General features: G+C 39.0%; 1 protein-coding gene across 1 annotated transcript in view; it reads right to left on the reverse strand.

Annotated features, from left to right (window-relative positions):
• The window catches only part of KCNH6 (potassium voltage-gated channel subfamily H member 6), a 211,043-nt gene that overhangs the window by 155,033 nt on the left and 36,874 nt on the right, over positions 1-19,136 (reverse strand). The window lies entirely within an intron of this gene.

Below are 19,136 nucleotides of genomic sequence, written 5' to 3' on the forward strand. Positions count from 1 at the left end.
CGGGCCTCCCTCTCTCAGAGGGCCCTCATGGGCAGGATCGCCTGTTAGTAGGTGATCCACTACACCAGCATGATTGGGTCTACATGTGACACGCTGTATGCACCCATAAAGAGCAGTGAAGGCCTGCACAGGCTCAGCGTGCTGACACTGGACGATCTGAGCGCAGGGAAGAAGCGTACAAATAACATCAACACATAAAAACAATACAAAATTGGCTTTTAGATTTCCATGCAAAGAGCCAGCTAAAAAGATAGGTGGTAGAGCCAAGAAAAAAAACAAAGACCATCAGTTGTCATGACATTTAGGGCTAGATTTACTAAGCTGCGGGTTTGAAAAAGTGGGGATGTTGCCTATAGCAACCAATCAGATTCTAGCTTTCATTTATTTAGTACCTTCTACAAAATGACAGCTAGAATCTGATTGGTTGCTATAGCCAACATCCCCACTTTTTCAAACCCGCAGCTTAGTAAATCTAGCCCTTAGGGTGAATGTCCTCTTTACAATACCTAATGAGATCTGAAACAGGACAAAAAGCTGCAATTTCAGTCATTTATGTTGCTGTGGCATCACTGGCCTTGCTGCTGTGTATAAATCCACCAATCCATGCAGTACATGGCTTAGATAGGGAGGCTTCAAACCTGCTGCAAAAGGGTGAACTTTTGAACATGATGGACATATTTCGCTATATTGGAAAATCAGCTCTCCTAGCAGAAATGAAGTATTGATTGTGGTTCATTTCCTCAATGGAATATATCTCTAGTCTGTTAGAAAACCCTGTACCTATTTTTCACAAAATATGGAATCCTTAGGTCTGTCAGTCATCACTATCAGTCGGCACTGACACCTGCCCTGTAGCTGGTGCAGTTGATACGGCTGAAACCAATCATATTTACGAGAAACCCAGGACTTCAATCGGCCGCATCTGCGTTGAAACGCCCTCGGCGCGCCATTACTGTACACTGCCTTCATTCGTCCACCTCTCCCCATCCAGGCTCCGCCCTTCAAGTCTTAGGCAGTGGTAAGTGCCATAGTGTTATTCGTCCGGACATGAATTGCATGCAATTGCATTCATTGGTGTAAGATCAGTTTTTGAGCATGCATAGAGCACAATACTCTACGCAAATGGTCGTACATTTAAACATGAATCGGGCCAATATGTACAAGTATTACCTGTCTAGCTATGTTGTCTGATGCACATATTGGTATATCCATTACTGTTAGTAATTCTCATGTTAGCTTTTGCTGTTCCACTCATTTGTTTATTTTTCCCTACATATTATTAATGTCTTACTAAGTGTCTGAAATTCACCTAGCTGCCATACATGCTAAATTAAGATCTCAATACCAACATCTGTTTGGCCTATTCTAATCCCATTCACAATGTATTTGGTTTTATTTGCCAAATTGAGCCTGTTGTGTGACACATTATATGTTTGGGAACTTGCTATCGCTCCCCTGTATGTCAGAATGTTTGTACTCATTGCCACACTATTATACATGCTCAATATTCCTTTTATTTGTAAGACATCTGATCAGCCATCAACATTTTTGGAAGATTGTTAAGGGAATTGTAGTTTAACAACAAAGAGGAACAGGGAAACAGCGCCTAAGCTGCTTGTAGACAGCTTCATTCACACTTTCTCAGATTCAGCTTATTTTACAGGGACTATGTGCTCAGGAGTATATAATATTTCCTACATCTCCTGTATCTGCCTGCTGCTCCCCATATATGGCATGAATAGGTACTTTCCCATTTTAATATACAATACAATATATTGCTCATTAAGACTTCCACTATTTTCACTTAGCGTGGGAGGCCGGAATGTGGTCTAAGGGATAACATCACCTGACTCAGTGACAGATGTACTTTCCAATGGGATCATCTTATACTCATCTAGGTTTTTTTCACCCTACGCAAGTCTAAGCTTTAGTTGAAATATTGAGCAGCGAGTTTTTGGTCACAGTTTGTGAATGAAAATCTATCTCGTTTGATAGTAAATTAACTTGAACAATATTTTTATGTAAAAGGCTAAATCTGTTTTTTTTCTATTATAAATCATATTCTTTGCAATATATTTAACAGTTCTACAGTATCATATGAAAGTGTTGCTCTTGCTAAATGCTCCTTATAGACAGTACCTGTGACTATAAAACAGACTGTCCCTAACTAAAATTTAAACAAGTAACACATTTACAGATTGATGAATAACTTCTAAATAATGCATCGTCTAGGAAGAAACCTGGTATTAGTCAGAGGGAAAGTTCTTTTTTAATTAAGGCGTTGTGATTAATTTGCTTCTTTCACCTTTTAATATTATTCTTAATATTCCTTCTTTGAAAGTTATTTTGCCTGATTTTATTATGTTAATCTGCCTGACTCCATGCATTAGTTCCCAGGAAAAGCTATGTAATGTAACTAGGAAGCCAAAATGAAATATGTTTACTAAATACAATATTTATCATTCTCATTTAGTCAACAAATGGTGGATTCAGTTTTTAAAATATAGTTTAATTTGTATCTTCTAAATAATGAATATATGCCACACGCACAGCATGGTAATTAATCTTGCACTGCATGCTAATTAAGACATGACATCATGAGACAATATGGTGTTTCAGGAGACAAAGATATAGTATAGTATACACTGCTAGAATGTGTTCTTAGGCAAAGTGCTGTATGGTTTATATGATAGATTCCCTTTAAGTTCAATAACAATTTGCAGAACACAAATGCCCTCTAAACATTTGGATCTACATAGATGTTATAATCTATATTATAAAATGTATCAGCTCTTGGACAAGTGAGTTACAGCCAATCAGGTTGCTTCTTGGGGGACAATAAGTTATGTATATTGCTGCTACTGAGAGATGTGGACACTCTCCCTTTTTTTAGCTGTTCAATCCCAACATTCATCCCAACATATCTACGTTTATGCTTACAGTTCTAAGTCAGTTTTGTTAGTTATTATAACAGAATGTGGGGTATGGCTTAGTGGCTAGCGTACACCTGAAAAGTGACTTGAAGATAGAATAAGTGGCCTGTTCCATCTCTGTCAGTGCTTTCCAAAATGTATATTTATTTTGTTTATAATGTAAGAACACAGCAGGCCTATTACTCATGTGTGATAATACTAAATATGTGTAAAAATCTTAAAAAATGCATTATCACTATATATATATATATATATATATATATATATATATATATATATATATATATTATTAATTATTATTATTAATTTCTATTTATAGGGCGCCACAAGGTGAGACAGCACAGTACAGTAAACATTAAGCACAGTAACTCAGTAAGCTCAATGCACAGCTAGAGAGGGTGGGGGAAGGGGGAGGGAGGATCGGCAAACGATGGGGCCCAAGAAGGAGGGCGCGGAAAATATGGAGATCCCCAGAGGGGGGAGGAGGGAGCGAGAGGGGACGGGGGTGGAGGGCCCTCGAGGAGGAGGGCTAAGTAGCTGGAGAGCAGAGTTAGAAGTGGTGGAAACAGGAGGAGAGATGGCCCTGCTCAGAGGAGCGTACAATCTAAGGGGAGGGGTGGACAGACAGAGAAATGCAAGGGAGAGAGGGAGAGTAGGGGGACGGAGGCAGGGAAGGGGAAAGAAGGGGGAGAGGCAGAAGATAAGGTAGGAAGTTAAGTGGGAGACTGGAAGGCTTTAAGAAAAAGGTGGGTTTTTAAAGCCTGTTTGTATATATATATATATATATATATATATATATATATATATATATACATATATACACATAGTTATATGCATATATAGACATAGTATATATATATATATATATATGTATATATATATATATATATATATATATATATATATGTATATATATATATATATATATATATATATATATAGATATTTCTTACCTCCTGATGAAGTCCAGCTGTATATGGACTAAACGCGTTGAGGACCGAGGATATATTTCATAATTGGATAATGTGGTACGACCTGAATAGGATTGCTGTGAAGATTCACTAAGAACTGTGTATTTTATACACCACAAATCTGAACACTTCCTAGATGAGTACCCAAAGATACCTTTATATGTATTCTACATGTGGTTTTATGTTCCAGCTGGCTATTATGGACCCCCCTCTATGAAGAGTGTTTTCATTGAAGATACACAATACTGTTGAAGATATCATCATCTGCGTGAATATATTTTATGATTTTATATCTGGTACGCAGAATTATCACTCTCAGTGGTGTTTGTACTTGGGATTTAGGACAGTGTTGCACATGAGTGTCTATTCTAATCATTACACTGGTTCTGCTTTTGATTTCTGTCTAAAACATATTATGTCTCCAGTGTGAGCTTACTCTACCACACTGTTTACATTCTTTCTATTGTAATGCGGTAATACACTATGTGGCGCCCCTGTCCTTTTTTTGCCCTATATATATATATATATATATATATATATATATATATATATATATAGATATGTATATATATATATATATAGAGATAGATAGATCGGTAGATAGATAGATAGATAGATAGATAGATAGATAGATAGATAGATAGATAATAGTTAGATAGATAGATATCTCCTTCATATAATGATGTGTCCTTGATGCTGGGATGCAGGCTTAAAGTTTTGATCAAAATATGAACTAATACCTCATTTTTCATTTTGGTAGATACACACAGATATGCAGTGTAAAGGATAAACGCTGACAACTATCTTTTTGTTTTGTTTATATATATATATATATATATATATATATATATATATATATATATATAAATAGCGCCACACAAACATGCACACACTAGGGTCCATTGTTTTTTGGACTGTCAGAGGAAACTGGGGCACCAGAGGATCCCACTCAAGCACAGTAAGAACATAAAAGCGTCACAAGAATATGCCCCTTGTCATAATGGAACCTATGGCCCCAGCGCTGTGAGGCAGCAATGCTATCCACTGTGCCGCCCTGCTGGGCCAATGTGTGCCTGTGTTGCTCTGCTAAAATGCATGATAAGTAAGAGCACCGAAGGGTTTTTTTCTTCCTGTTTTGAACATATTATGCCTCAGGTTTATACAACTACATTTTTTTTAATCTGGATTGTACTAATCCCTAACATTATATGTAATATATATTTATGTGCAGTAACTAGAGAATATATTATATCTGGTTGAGCTTATCTAGGATATATAGTATCTTGCCTACTTATGAAACAGGAAATGTAGTGTTGGTTTTTGTCTCCTACAATTCTTCCCATAGTACCATACAAGTAGCTTGTGGGAAGCATTCTGCTCTATGTCATCATACCTCCCACCAGTCCTACACTTAGATTTTCCACTGTAAAAATAGGAAACAGCAAGCACTATGGTAAGGGGGCAGGGGCGAGCTGGCAAATTGTAGCCCGTGGGGCAAGACTCGATTCAGCCGCCTATTAGGAACATTTTAAATGAAAAAATGCAGGTGGCCCAGTGACCCAGCCCAAGGTAGCTCACTATGGGACTAGCCCGGGGGGCAGTTGCCCACCTGCCCCCCAGCCCAGCCTGCCCTTGTTACGGGGATTGTGCATGACCTGGCTGGATCTTGTGTGTTACAGAACTGGTCTTGGCTAACTGAAACAAATATATTATATGACTCAGAACTGTCCTTTGTTCCCCAAATACAATCTATCATCAAAACCTGTAGTACATCTAACAAACACCTCCAGAATATGCATGTATCTAATACATACTTGCCAACTTTTGCAGCCAACTGTCCAGGAGGGGGCTCCATCTTGGGTGCCTGTCCATGTGAATTGCACCGTTAGGCCACACCCCCTGTCAATTTTTGCCCATTTCAGCCTATCGGTGGGTAGGGGCGGGCCAGCATGACTCGTTTAGCCCCGCCCCCACCCACTTCACAAACGAAGTGAGCTGGACCCGGGATGTTGTCCCGCTCTCCCGGGAGTCTGGGAGAACTCCCAAAAATTTGGGAGTCTCCCGGACATTCCGGGAGAGTAGGCAACTATGATTTAAAACAAGACACTGCAAAAAATGTAATTCAGGCATTCATATTTTCCTGCAATTTGTTTCTTACTGCCCTTTCCCCTTGTCACCAACCTTTCAGGCAATCCCTGAAAGCACACCTCTTCAGCCAAGCTTATAAAATTCCTGAATCCCGTTAGAGTCAAAGAGATAGGCGGAAATAAGAAATTATCTGAATGGGGTGTTAAAAGATACATATTCCTATTACTTCAACCTGCATTCTAGGTTTAGTGGCCTAGTAAACAGGTTCACATATCTTCAGTCTCCGTAATCACAATCTTAAAGTTCAAATCCACCATCATAAAAATAGAGTTTTATAAAATGCTGAGACTTTAAAGGGGAAATTCAATTAACCGGAGTGACACCAGAGCCTTGTGCGATGTGCTCCTGTGTGCAATTCCAGTTATAACAGTAGAGGAATCTCCGCTCTGAGACTCATCACGCTAGCACCCGGCCTCACTTAGCTTTGAATTGAATCTCACCCGTCATTTTTTGCTAAAATATGTTTCTACATGTGTTTTAACTTAGGATATTTTTAAATAGTCTTTAATTTGTGGATCATATTGACTAAATTATACAGAAATAGGAAAAAAAATACACTTTTGTGATGGTGTGTGAACATGAATATTTTCAATTAATTAGTGTGCCCCCAGAAATATGTTGTAAAATTTTTCATGTTCATACTGCCACCTAATATGTGTCATTTTCTCTAGTTTTGGGAAATTTATAGGGCTAGGAATGTTTGTTTGGTCTAACTGGAGCTAAGATATTAGCTAAAAAAAACAAACCAGAGAGTGGCCTGACTACTGTCCTTGACAGACGTGTCTTCTGTGTGATTTTGACAGGCCCTTAATAAACCTGCTCTCATTCAGGCTGTTTTGAACAATCAATGGCCTATTCTTTTGGGAAGTGCAGCAGACCATGCACTGTGCCCGGACATCACCTCTCGAGCCTGGGCAGTGAGGATTTGGCCATATTTTCATCTGATGGCGTAATGCCTGCCAATAATCCTGCTGCCTACCAAATATTCTGCTATGCTGCACTCACTCCGAGGTACCTAGTGTGATCCCCACACTTCTATTGCTACCTGCCCTACATTATTTGGAGGTGTGTGTGTCTGTTTCCCTGGTCCCAGTAAGATACCTCGAAGGGGCATCTCCCCGCCTAACCATCATCTCATCTAAGCTCTGCCTCTACTAGATTGGCCCCTATAGAGGATCATCAGTGTGGCCAGTACAATTCGTACCAAAGTCCTCTCCTGCAGGTGAAACATGGCCACAACGATTGACCTTCATAAGTTCACAAGAAAACTCTGCCTAAATAATTTCTTTTTGAAAAACAAAGAGACTAAGAGAAAATACCTCATGCAAGATAAAGAATACATCCACACAACCCTTCATATAGACTAGACCCTAGGAATAAAGGATCTAGCAAATTTAAGTATGATTAAGGGAAGTGCAAATAACCTCTCCCCACAGGAAAATCAACCAGCAGATGAAGGAGAAGGTATCGTCATCCTAAACAAAAAAGACTACCTAGAGGAAGCAGACAGACTCCTAGGAGACACCACCACCTACGATAAACTGAAAAGCGATCCAACATTCAGGTAGCAAAGAGACCTCAATATAATAAAAGGTCTCCGGCGCTAATAGGCAGTACAACAAACACATAAATATAGATAGGACATCAAGTGCAGCAAATCAAATAGAGGAAGTGCAAATCCTCTAATAAACATGCATACATTACAAAAAAGCAGATCGTGCATGAGATGTCCTAATAAGGAAATAAACTGTATATAATAATAAACAAGCAGAAAAAACTGATTGTGTGGAGGGACTAATATTTTACTCCATATAAACAGATAAAAACAGTTAAAAAATAATACCAATATCTCACATAGAACTAATACACAGGCTCATAACGACCTATATAAGGAAGGATTTCAACAGGTATCTCTATGTAATCTAAAGAGATCTCAGTGCTTCCATAGATTAAAATGTCTGTAACCAAGAGAGTAGTTGCTCTATATAGAGGTATAAACGAAAAAGCTCTGTTTCACCGGATTTAAGCCCCTAGATTCAGATGACAATTTCCCATATAATAGGTGGATTGATGCAAGTAGTTAAATATGTATCTCCATAGTATCAGCTACATCAAGTTCATAAATCAGCAGCGGAGTATAGATATATGAGGCTTGTCCGCCGTATGTAATATTGATTTGGCCAATATACTTATCAAGCCAGCAATAGGTAAACATACAGGGGATACAAGTCCAAATACCGGTCTCGCCGCGTGAGCGGCTAGTAGATCCAAGCTGAGTCTTGTGTGGTGCACACCAGCAAAATCAATCCGGACTAACACAAGGTTATATGGTTCATCACTTTCTTCTATGTGAGATATTGGTATTATTTTTTAACTGTTTTTATCTGTTTATATGGAGTAAAATATTAGTCCCTCCACACAATCAGTTTTTTCTGCTTGTTTATTATTATATATAGTTTATTTCCTTATTAGGACATCTCATGCGCAATCTGCTTTTTTGTAATCAAAGAGACCTCAACAAACTACTCTACAGTGGATTACACTAATGGATCCTTAACAAGAAAGAACAAGTATAGCTCACCAAACCACACCCAAGGATCCCAGTATTCTACTACATACCAAAGATTCACAAGGACATCAACAAACCACCAGGGGATGAATCCCTGACCTACAACCTATCAGAATATATAGACCGCTTTCTCCAACCTCTAGTCAGCACATAAAGGAGCTATCTTAAGGACACAAGCCAGATTCTGAAGATTTTAAGCAACCTTGAATGTAAAGATGACTATCTACACGCCACTTGTGATGTGGTCTCCTTTTACACAATTATCAACCATGAAAAAGGATGCAAACACAACAAACACTTCCTCCAGAAATAAACATCTATACCCAACACCCAAACATAATTCCTAGTAGACGGAATGAATGTCATCCTCAACCACAACTACTTCTGGAATGAAGCAGTTAAAAGGAGCAGCAATGGGTACGAAATTCACACCAAGTAAAGTTCTTCATGGCAAAATGGGAAGAGGATCATATATGGAAAAACAACCCTTACCTTACTAACCTCATCATATAGCAAATGAACATAGAGGACATTCTCTTCATCTGGAAAGGCAACAACAAAGATTTGAGCATCTTCATCAACCGCATCAATGACAATGATTTAAACTTGAAATTCACCATCAATATCAGCAATGTACAGTTGGAATTTTTAGACTAATAGAAGAGGGAGAATTTCATAAAAAATAACTACATCAAACCTATAGACTGTAGCAATTACATTCCAGTCTCCAGCAAACAGCAACTAGCTGCAGACCATCCCAGGAGGAAAATTGAAGAGGTTTAGAAGAAACTGCTCTAGCTTGCACAATATTGAGAAACAAACATCTACCCTCAAAGCAAAATTCTAAGAAAGGAAGAACGAAAATCCACTCCTCAACATAGAACTAGAAAAATGAAGAAAAAAAAAACAGAGAAGAGAATCTTTACTAAACTACTAAACTACAAAGAAAAGAAGAAAACAACAGAACAACCACTCTTTATGACCCAGTACAATAGTAGCCACAAGCAATTAGAACAAATTCAGAAGAAACGCTGACACATCCTCTTACAGGACGAAATATTGAAAGAAACTTTCAACAACGTTTAATTGTAATCTACAAGGCGGCAAGAAATCAAAGAAACATCCTCACATCAAGCTTCCAGGGCTAACATTCCTGGATATAAAGCATGTACAGAAACCCTGGAGAGAAGGAGATTACATTTCCCAAATATCAAAAAAAGATGTGAAGTGGATTTACACCCAGAGGGCTCAATATATCCTAACAACTTTTCTGTGAAGATAACACCGGGAGAACCCAGAATTCAGCATTACTCACTTTATTATTTTCCTCCCCCTTTAATTATATTTATATTTATTATTATTTATACTTATGTTCATTTTTATATTTATTTGAATTTTAATTTAATTCAATTTTATTGTATTTTTTTTTTTTTTTTTAATAATTTTTTTAAATATAATACTTTCATAAGTATTTTCATAGTTATTTTTAGTTTATAATTTTGTTTATATTTATTATTATTTTTATTAAATAGACAAGTGGTATATTCTGCGCCAAATTAAATTACTTCCCTCTATTTTGCCCACTCTACATTGGATACCCTATACTATTTAAACACACCAATCTTACACCCCCACACACACTACCCTGATGAAGTCCCCCTTGAGTGGGACAAAACGCATTCGAAAAAAATACTCAACTACTCCACATCACCCTACCAGAAAAACAACTCAAACCTGCATTCGTCTGACCGTTTTCGCTAGCTTCCCCCAGAAGGAACATTTGTTATCTGGCATCAGAAGTGGTGAAACGCACTGATGCCTGTGGGTTCCACCGAAACTAGGCATCTCAAATGGTGAAACAGGCAGCCACACGGCCGCAGCTACATCACTGATCACTGCTGACACCACTGCTAAAGAGGCAAAGTACTTTTATACTAAACTGCTCTTATAAGAGCAACCTAAAGCATTATACTCATTTCCATCTCTACAAATTCCGAACTACCACTCTCACCACTCTCACTTATCCCTTCACATACCTCCCAACTATAAGACCTCTTAATCCAGCCCATCTCTTTACCACCTCATTCCCACCACACTTTTAGGGGTAGATTTACTAAGCTGCGGGTTTGAAAAAGTGGGGATGTTGCCTATAGCAACCAATCAGATTTTAGCTTTCATTTCATTTAGCTTTCATTTATTTAGTACTTTCTACAAAATGACAGCTGGAATCTGATTGGTTGCCATAGCCCTTAGTAATCATAGTTTACACCACACCTTCTATCCAAATCTTTACATCTACTCCCACTTGTCTCACTGACATCATTTGTTTATCTTTTCGCCCAACCCCATCTATATTTTCATCTCTCTAAGGGCCTGATTCATTAAGGATCTTATCTTAAGAAACTTCTTATTTCAGTCTCCTGGACAAAACCATATTACAATGCAAGGGGGGCAAATTAGTATTTTGTTTTGCACATAAGTTAAATACTGACTGTTTTTTCATGTAGCACACAAATACTTGATAGCTTATTTGTACACTGAAATTTAAAGTTGATATTTGTGTGCTACATGAAAAAACAGTCAGTATTTAACTTATACGTGTTAACCAAATATATAATATAATCTTATAGGACGGGAGTTTATTAACCAGAAAAGAGATAAAAATAAATTAGGCTTTTTAGCTGATAACCACAGGAATAGGATGCTCAGCCCCATCCAAAGCTTAACAACAGATAGGGCCCGGCGCTTCTTTAGCTTCTGGGTGCAATGACACAGATATGTTTAGTGTGAATAAATCTTATTAAACAGTGGAAATATTCTATAAGGTCTCTTGTGGGTATTTGTTCAGTCAAAAAGGGGATATGTAATATGTAATGCAATAGATGAGTTATCTTGAAAAACTGCAGCATGCTACAGGAACACAGATCTTTACTGACCATTTCATTGTGTTATTTACTTTCCCAAAGTCATGAGCTGCTGCAGCCTTATAGATATATTGTTTAATTACTAAGAACAATATATGGATAATGTGGTAGAGCGAGATAAGGAGAATACTGCCTAAAATCTGAAGCTTAAGGATATTATCAGAGTGGCTGAGTACTCTCCCTATGTCACAGAATCCAACATAACTAATAGCTAACATCACAATGTAATGGGTATTTATCTCGTATAATTGCGAAGAAGCCTTTAACTCACCACGGTTCCTTACACTAGTGGTATATTTAGAACATATAGTCACAAAAACAAAGGATAGATGGAAGACGGCGCTATAGGGTATGTCCTTATATATCAATAGATGATCACAAAACTGTTTTTCTTTAAATTCCTCATTGTTTGTGGTGCGGTGCTTTACACAAATGTTCTTTTTCTTATTTGAAATGTAAATCCTTATGTGAATCAGGATGTCATATGTGGAAAATATGAAAAAGAGCAGATCACATGAAGATAGGAGTCATATGGGAGACACAGGAAGAGATCAGTGATGGAAGTTATTAATGTACCTACACACAGATATTGTATCATCTATGATTAACTATTATGAACTGATGATATTATTTAAATAATTATCTGGAGTTGTTGTGGTGTAATTAGCATAAGGGGAAGAGTAGATGTGATTAAACAATGGTATCTGAGAAGGATCATATTTAACATGGTCCCATATCTGGAGGCATAGCATTGAATACCAACAATATATTGTGTACAGTTAGAAGTAGTGATTATGATTTTGGCAATTATTATTGTTACAATATGCCATAAATGGATCTTTTTTCAGATGCAAACTTTAAAATGCTTTCAGATCTCAGAATAAACAGGTTACATAACCCTTTCTCCTTCCAGCGTTAGCCTGGGGAAGGGGGGGGGGGGGGGGGGTTAGACTGGACTCAGCAGCCTATTTTAAAGGGAAAAAAAATGCAGGTGGCCCAGTGACCCAGCCCAAGGTAGCCCCCTATGGGCCTGACCAGGGGAGGCAGATGCCCCCTATCCCCCAGCCCAGCCTGCTCCCTCTACCCCCCAGGCTAAAGTCTGCCAGCCCTCCCCTGCCTGGGGGTAAATGTATTAACGAGTGATTTTTGCAAATTGACGTTATTCAGCGACTTTAAAAGCTACATTTAAAATGTGTCTAAAGGCAAATCTTGCCTATCTTCTTATGTAGTTTTTTTTTTATTGAAAGCCCGGGAACAGTGCTTTCATGCCCTAATGAACGAAAAAAAGTGCAAAACTTAAAAAAACGTGCACTAGGGTGCGGTTCTTGGCCCTCCTCAAAGAAGGATAGGCCCTAGTCCCCGACCCCCAGATCCTAATGGACCCTTAGGGGGCAGGGGTCTTCAGACCCCCTTCACCGCAAGGCTAGGGGAGTTCCTTTCAGCCCTGGGATCCAACGAGGCTTCACCCAGGGCTCGACAACTGGCTCACCCCCAGAAGGATGAGCAAACGATGGGGTTAAGGGAGGCAGGAACCAAAAGGCCGCATAGCCCCCCCTAGATCTTAGGGGACACAGAGCCCAAAAGGGCCTACCCGCACCCCTAAAAATCCGTGAAGCAATCAGCATAAAAGGGAAAGTGACAAACATGAAGTGTAATAAATAAAAAATAAACTAGTGCTGAGTGGTTACGGCCCCAGCCTCATACCTGCTCTATTATAAAAATGTTCTCGCCCAGGCATAAGGCCGGGGCAAAGAATAAAAGGCGATGCGTATATTGAAAGTGGTATAACGTGCTAGGTACCAACATAATCACATTGTATCTGTTTTAAGGTGCTGCTGACCTGTGATTTTTTGGCACCCCCGGATCGCCACTCCGGGGGCACATTAGTCCCGGGCTTTCAGCGCAGCTCACTCGTCCCCTGGCCAGAGGACCAAGTGCAGCTCTGCCACAGCTGCACTCCCCAATAATACTGTTTGAAAGAGGGAGGAGAGCAAGAACATTACAAATCCTAGATAACATATGAAATGCCTTCACTCCCAACATCAGTCTTTCCTCTGTGCTCTCGCAGCAGCTCAATGAGGCCAATTTCCTTAAGTAGCTCCAGCAAGGCTTTAAGGAATTAGTAATGGTGCCGAATAGTGATAAGGAAGGATGGTCGCTAGGGGGCCCGAGGCAAGTGGCATGAAGAAAGGGGGGCAGATAACAAAGTCTGTCCTATTTTGTTACACCTGAGCAGTGCAGGCAGCCACTCAGGGAAAGGAGGGGGCGAGACAGGAGGCAAAACAAGGTGAGGGCAGCTAAAGGAGAGGGGTAAGGAAGTTTATTATAAATAGTTTTTCAGTCTTGCAAGGACTCTGAACAACCCTCTGGACCTCCAAGGATTTTAAATTAACAGAGGAAGACCAGGTCGCTCTAGGGCATCAGCCCTGGGGGTGGTAAATAATAAATATGAATTCATAAGTTCAAAAAAAAGATAAAGACATTTTAAATGATGAACTCTTAAAAAAACAAAAAAACTAAAATTTTGTTTTGATTAATTGAACATTTTGTGTTTTTTTAATGCTACAAAGTAAATACATTAAGATAAGTAAATAAGAAAACTATGAAGTGTGAACTAAAGTATAAATGTTAGTGGAATTGTACTGTACTCAGATATGTCCAGGTAGCAATTGTTGAGCAGAGATGTTTGGGTTAGGATACTTGCGTGATAATGTATGTAACAAAATATTACTATCTAAGGTGGGACAAGGCAGAGGCACAATTGCTTTAGTTCAAGGATGTATTTTTGGACTTTGTTTTTTGTTTTTTGTTTTTATGAAACAATGTTTACATTGATATACTTTGTGCATAAACAAGCATGCTGATGGTTCTAACAATTGGTCACCCCCTTTCCCAGACATTCATTTGTTTGACATGATTAGTTTAGGAGATAAGGAGTGAAGTTGTGCGTTGATTGGGCTTATTACGGAGAGGGGACAAGGTTATATCCAGGCTGTGATTACAGGGGCGCAGGCAGGATTGTCAGGGGGGGGGGGGGGGGGGTTCATTTCCTTTATCTATTTCTTACACCTTCTGGTCCCATGTTTGTCCTGTGCTGATGTAGTCTTATAGATACTCTACCTTAAATTACTACTTGGCGGCGATATATATAGATATAGGATACTACCTTACCGATAATTATTATATTACAGACATTATGTACAGGTCTGCATACATATATTATTAATTATTATACTGTAAGGCTATTAAATGTATTCAACGTTGCTCAACAAAAGGAATTTTCATTACAAGGTGAATGCAAAATATATTTATGCTGCACAGGTAATTTATTATGTGGTTAGACTCCTTTAAAATATACCATTAGCAGCATTGATGTCATCACTTATAAGCTGAACTCATTATCAGCATTAATAGTAATGCATATGCATATATGTTATGGTGGTGGGCTAAGTATAGCAGTCATATATATATATATATATATGTGTAATTTGTAAAATACTGATGTAGGACAGTAACTAAATAATAGGTACGTCAGTGAAGACTGTAGATCATTTAATGTGGTGAAATACTGTAGTAGCGTAATAACGCAGTTAACATGCCTTATTGCTCTGATTTTTACTATTGGTTCAACCAAATTCATCCTATGTGGTCAATAGTATGTAAGATAACATAAATATTGAATAGCATGGGTTTAAATAGGTTGGCTAGCACAGACTTAATAACATACTTGCCAACTTTTCCTCGTTGGCTTCAGGGAGATCCAGGGGGGGGTGGGCGTGCGGGGGCAGGGCTTGACCAATCGCATAATTTTGGCACCACACCTTAAATGATTGTCACAATTTTGGCCAATTACAGCAGGGGGTGGGGCTAAGATGACGCGATATTTGAGTCATTAAGTCGCTCCCCCGCCATTTATCAATAGCAGGGGGGGGAGAACCACGAGGTTGCCCTGCTCTCCCGGGAGCCTGGGAAAAATACTGTTTTTTCATGTAGCACACAAATACTTGATAGCTTATTTGTACACTGAAATTTAAAGTTGATATTTGTGTGCTACATGAAAAAAACAGTCAGTATTTAACTTATGTGTAAAACAGAAAACTAATTATCACCCCTTGCATTGTAACATGGTTTTGTCCAGGAGACTTAAATAAGAAACTTCTTAATTTAACAGACACAATAAATTCGGCGCTGTAACACTAGTCTCTAGCGTATTAAAACTAGGTGTTTGTCTAGAGACCCGCTGCTGTGAAAAAACCTAGTGGTTCAATTGGACAATTCAAAAAATGTGTAACAGCGCTGAGACTTCAGACAACACCCAGTATTGAATCCATGTGTGATAGTATTAAAATATTTATTAAGCTAAAAACAATAAAACATAGAATAGTAAATATTGTCAATATCAGTGCACTGATAGACCAATCCCACTCCACTGTCAATATGAATACCAAGGCTGGTTGAGATTTATATATCTATCTTGAGCTTCAATATTGATACGGGATATAATTATTCCTTCCCATATATTACATAGATTGTGTTGTGGTGCAATTCAAAGTCACTCAGATGATAATTCCCATTGGATATCTCCAGATGAATCCCTTATCCAACATCTTTGTATTAAAACCATGCTCCATGCATAAACATAATGGTCTTTCCCGTAAAATGAAGCAGTAGTATGTCTCAAACAATGTCGTTCTTTACCATGATACTAATACGATATGACTTGTCAAAATGTCAGGTAGAATAACTTTCATATGTGGCTCTATACGGAAAATCCACTCTCTTTGATGATATTTTTGCTCATAAGAAAAGTTCGAACAATTTAGCAATAATAACATGCAATAGTAAATAATTTATCCGTTACTTTTCTGGACTTTAGTAGTGGATCCGTCGGCACATCTCACAGTAATTCCCCATTTTGGCTTGATCTGTATCTCCGTGGGTATGGTACGGCGGTCTCAACACCCAGATCCGAACACCTCTATCCGTGCCAGTTGAGCAATGAGTGTAAATATAGCGATCCGCACCTTCTCAATAGTGAATTTCCTCTGATGAAGTCACTTTGGTGATGAAACGCCTCAGGCAGTATTAGCACTACCATGTCCCATTTCACCTAAGGACTATTGAGAAGGTGTGGACAATGGAGTGGGATTGGTCTATCAGTGCACTGATATTGACAATATTTATTGTTGTATATTTTATTGTTTTTAGCTTAATAAATATTTTAATGCTATCACACGTGGATTCAATACTGGGTGTTGTCTGAAGTCTCAGTGCTGTTACACATTTTTTGAACTTCTTAATTTTAAGTTCCTTAATGAATCAGGCCCCTAGTCTTCAAGGTGTTAAGCAATGGCATAAGAAGCTGTTGATGGACATTACAGAGTTCCCGCCCGGTCCAGCGGGACTCCAACAACAGCACACTGTACAGCTGACGCCATCCCTAGCGCAGAGGCCTGTGCATCATCTCACAGGGGTAGGTCCATTATCTACGGCTGACTGTTCACCAGAATTTGAAGTCAATTCACATGCAATCTGCAATAGTCAGGAATAAGATTGTCAAGGAGCTGATGTTGGACTGAATGGCTGGCCCATTCCAGGAGCCTCCCATTATAATTTAGTCATTTTGCCTCTGGGGCTGGTTCCTAAGAAAGCAGCAGACAATTTTAGGTTGATCCAGCACTTATCTTACCCGGCAGGGTCATCGGTTACCGATGCTCTGGACAGCGAGAAGTGTTCGATGCTATATCAATCCTTTGTCAGGGCTAAAAAAATGGTCAAAAAGCATGGAAAAGGGGCCCTTATGGCAAAATTAAACATAGAGTCTACCTTGCGAATGTTGCCGCTGGACCCAGAAATCTTTAGATTGACGGGTTTTTCAGTCTCATGGGTAATAGTTCATAGACAAGTGTTGCCTATGGGCTGTTCAGTATCATGTGCTTTTTTTTTTTGAAGCATTTATCTTCTTTTTGCAGTGGTGTTTTGAATCCAGCACAGGATGCAAATCAGTTGTGCATTTCCTGGATGATTTTTGGTGGCAGATCAGTGTAAGAATTGGCTGTGAGAGTTGGAGAATGTACTTAGGGATTTTGAGTATTGCATTTGTTTTGTCAGAAATGTCAGGGGCAGGCATTGATAGGGTGAGAAATAAAGTGAAATCTGCTATTGCCAAGTTTATTACCTCCCATGGCAGCAACAGAAGCAAAAATTGGGGTTCAATTGTGCACGTTTTTAGAGGAGTGATGGGGTGCACCTTTAAGTGGTTGCACTTGAAATGTTTAACAATGTGCAGGAGGCGCTTAGGAGGTTGTTGTTACAGGAGGTCATAGCGGTGGGGGGCTTCGGTCCCGATGGACACGGTCATGAAGACCTTGCTTTTTAGGAAAGCGGCAAGCAAGGCATAGAAAGGGGGGAGCCAACAGGGCCGGGCAGTATCACCCTGGGAAGACGGCCGCACGCCTGGTTCCAGCTTCAACGGTTAAGCCAATACGGGAGGCGTGCCAGGTTTCAGCAATTGGAGGATGATTTATGCCAAGGGGCTGGTCTCAGGAGGATGCTGTTGCGATGCCTACATGGTAGGCAGAACAAGCCCTATTTTTTCAGATAGAACTGGAAAAAGTTGGAAAATTTTATTAGCCTTGCATGCCACTTGTCTGCCAAATACAAGTTTGGAAGTATTTAATAAAGATGTAACCAAAATAATTTTGCCAAATACTTGTCTCAGAATCTTTCTTTATTAGCTCACTGCGTGGGACGCTGGTTGGTCGGCCTATATCACTTATATTAAAAACAGTGGTAAGGTAGATTCCCTCCTGGTGAAATAGTTCAGGCAAAAGCAACATTGGAATGCTATCTCTCATATTAAAAATCCTAAAGATCAACTTATATATATGCCTTAAATTATCACAAGTGAATTCCAATTATACAGTGTAACCCTTACTCTTCATACAACATATCCAATAATGATTTTTTGCCATTATGCAATCTCCCTAAACTTTTCTCTGAAATTTCTTTGTCTCTAAATTGCCCTATCACCCCTGAGGGGACACTTTCAACTAGTCTTGTTTCCAAATGACTCAATTGTTCAACATAATCCTAGAAGGAGGCTCCTTTGACGTTGCTAATACAAGAGCTTGTATCACCATTATATCACCATTATTCCCAAGGAAGGCAAGGAACCTCCCCATGTGGGAATTATCTTCACGTTTAATTGTTAGTTGTGGAACATTTTTTGCCAAGATCTTCCTCACCAGACTCAACAACATCCTTTACATCGCTTATTCACCTCAATTGGGGTTTGTCCCTAGCCTCTAAAAACATCAGGAGAACTATTGTGATCCACCATATCAATATATGTAAGACACATAATCCTTGATTTTGACTTTAGATGCCGAAAAGGCTTTCAACCGCATTGGCTGCAGTTTCATGATGAAAACATTCATGGTCTGCGGTCTGCATGGTAAATTTATTGATAGGATATGCTTCCTTTATCACAACCCCTGCACTTTTGACCAGGTAAATAGATGCACCCCCTCCTTGTTTAATTAGTTTAAAAAAGACAAGAGTACACCCTATCCCCTGTGCCCTAGTTATT

Source organism: Mixophyes fleayi, chromosome 6 (genome assembly GCF_038048845.1).
Source record: "Mixophyes fleayi isolate aMixFle1 chromosome 6, aMixFle1.hap1, whole genome shotgun sequence".
NCBI classification, from domain to species: Eukaryota; Metazoa; Chordata; class Amphibia; order Anura; family Limnodynastidae; genus Mixophyes; species Mixophyes fleayi.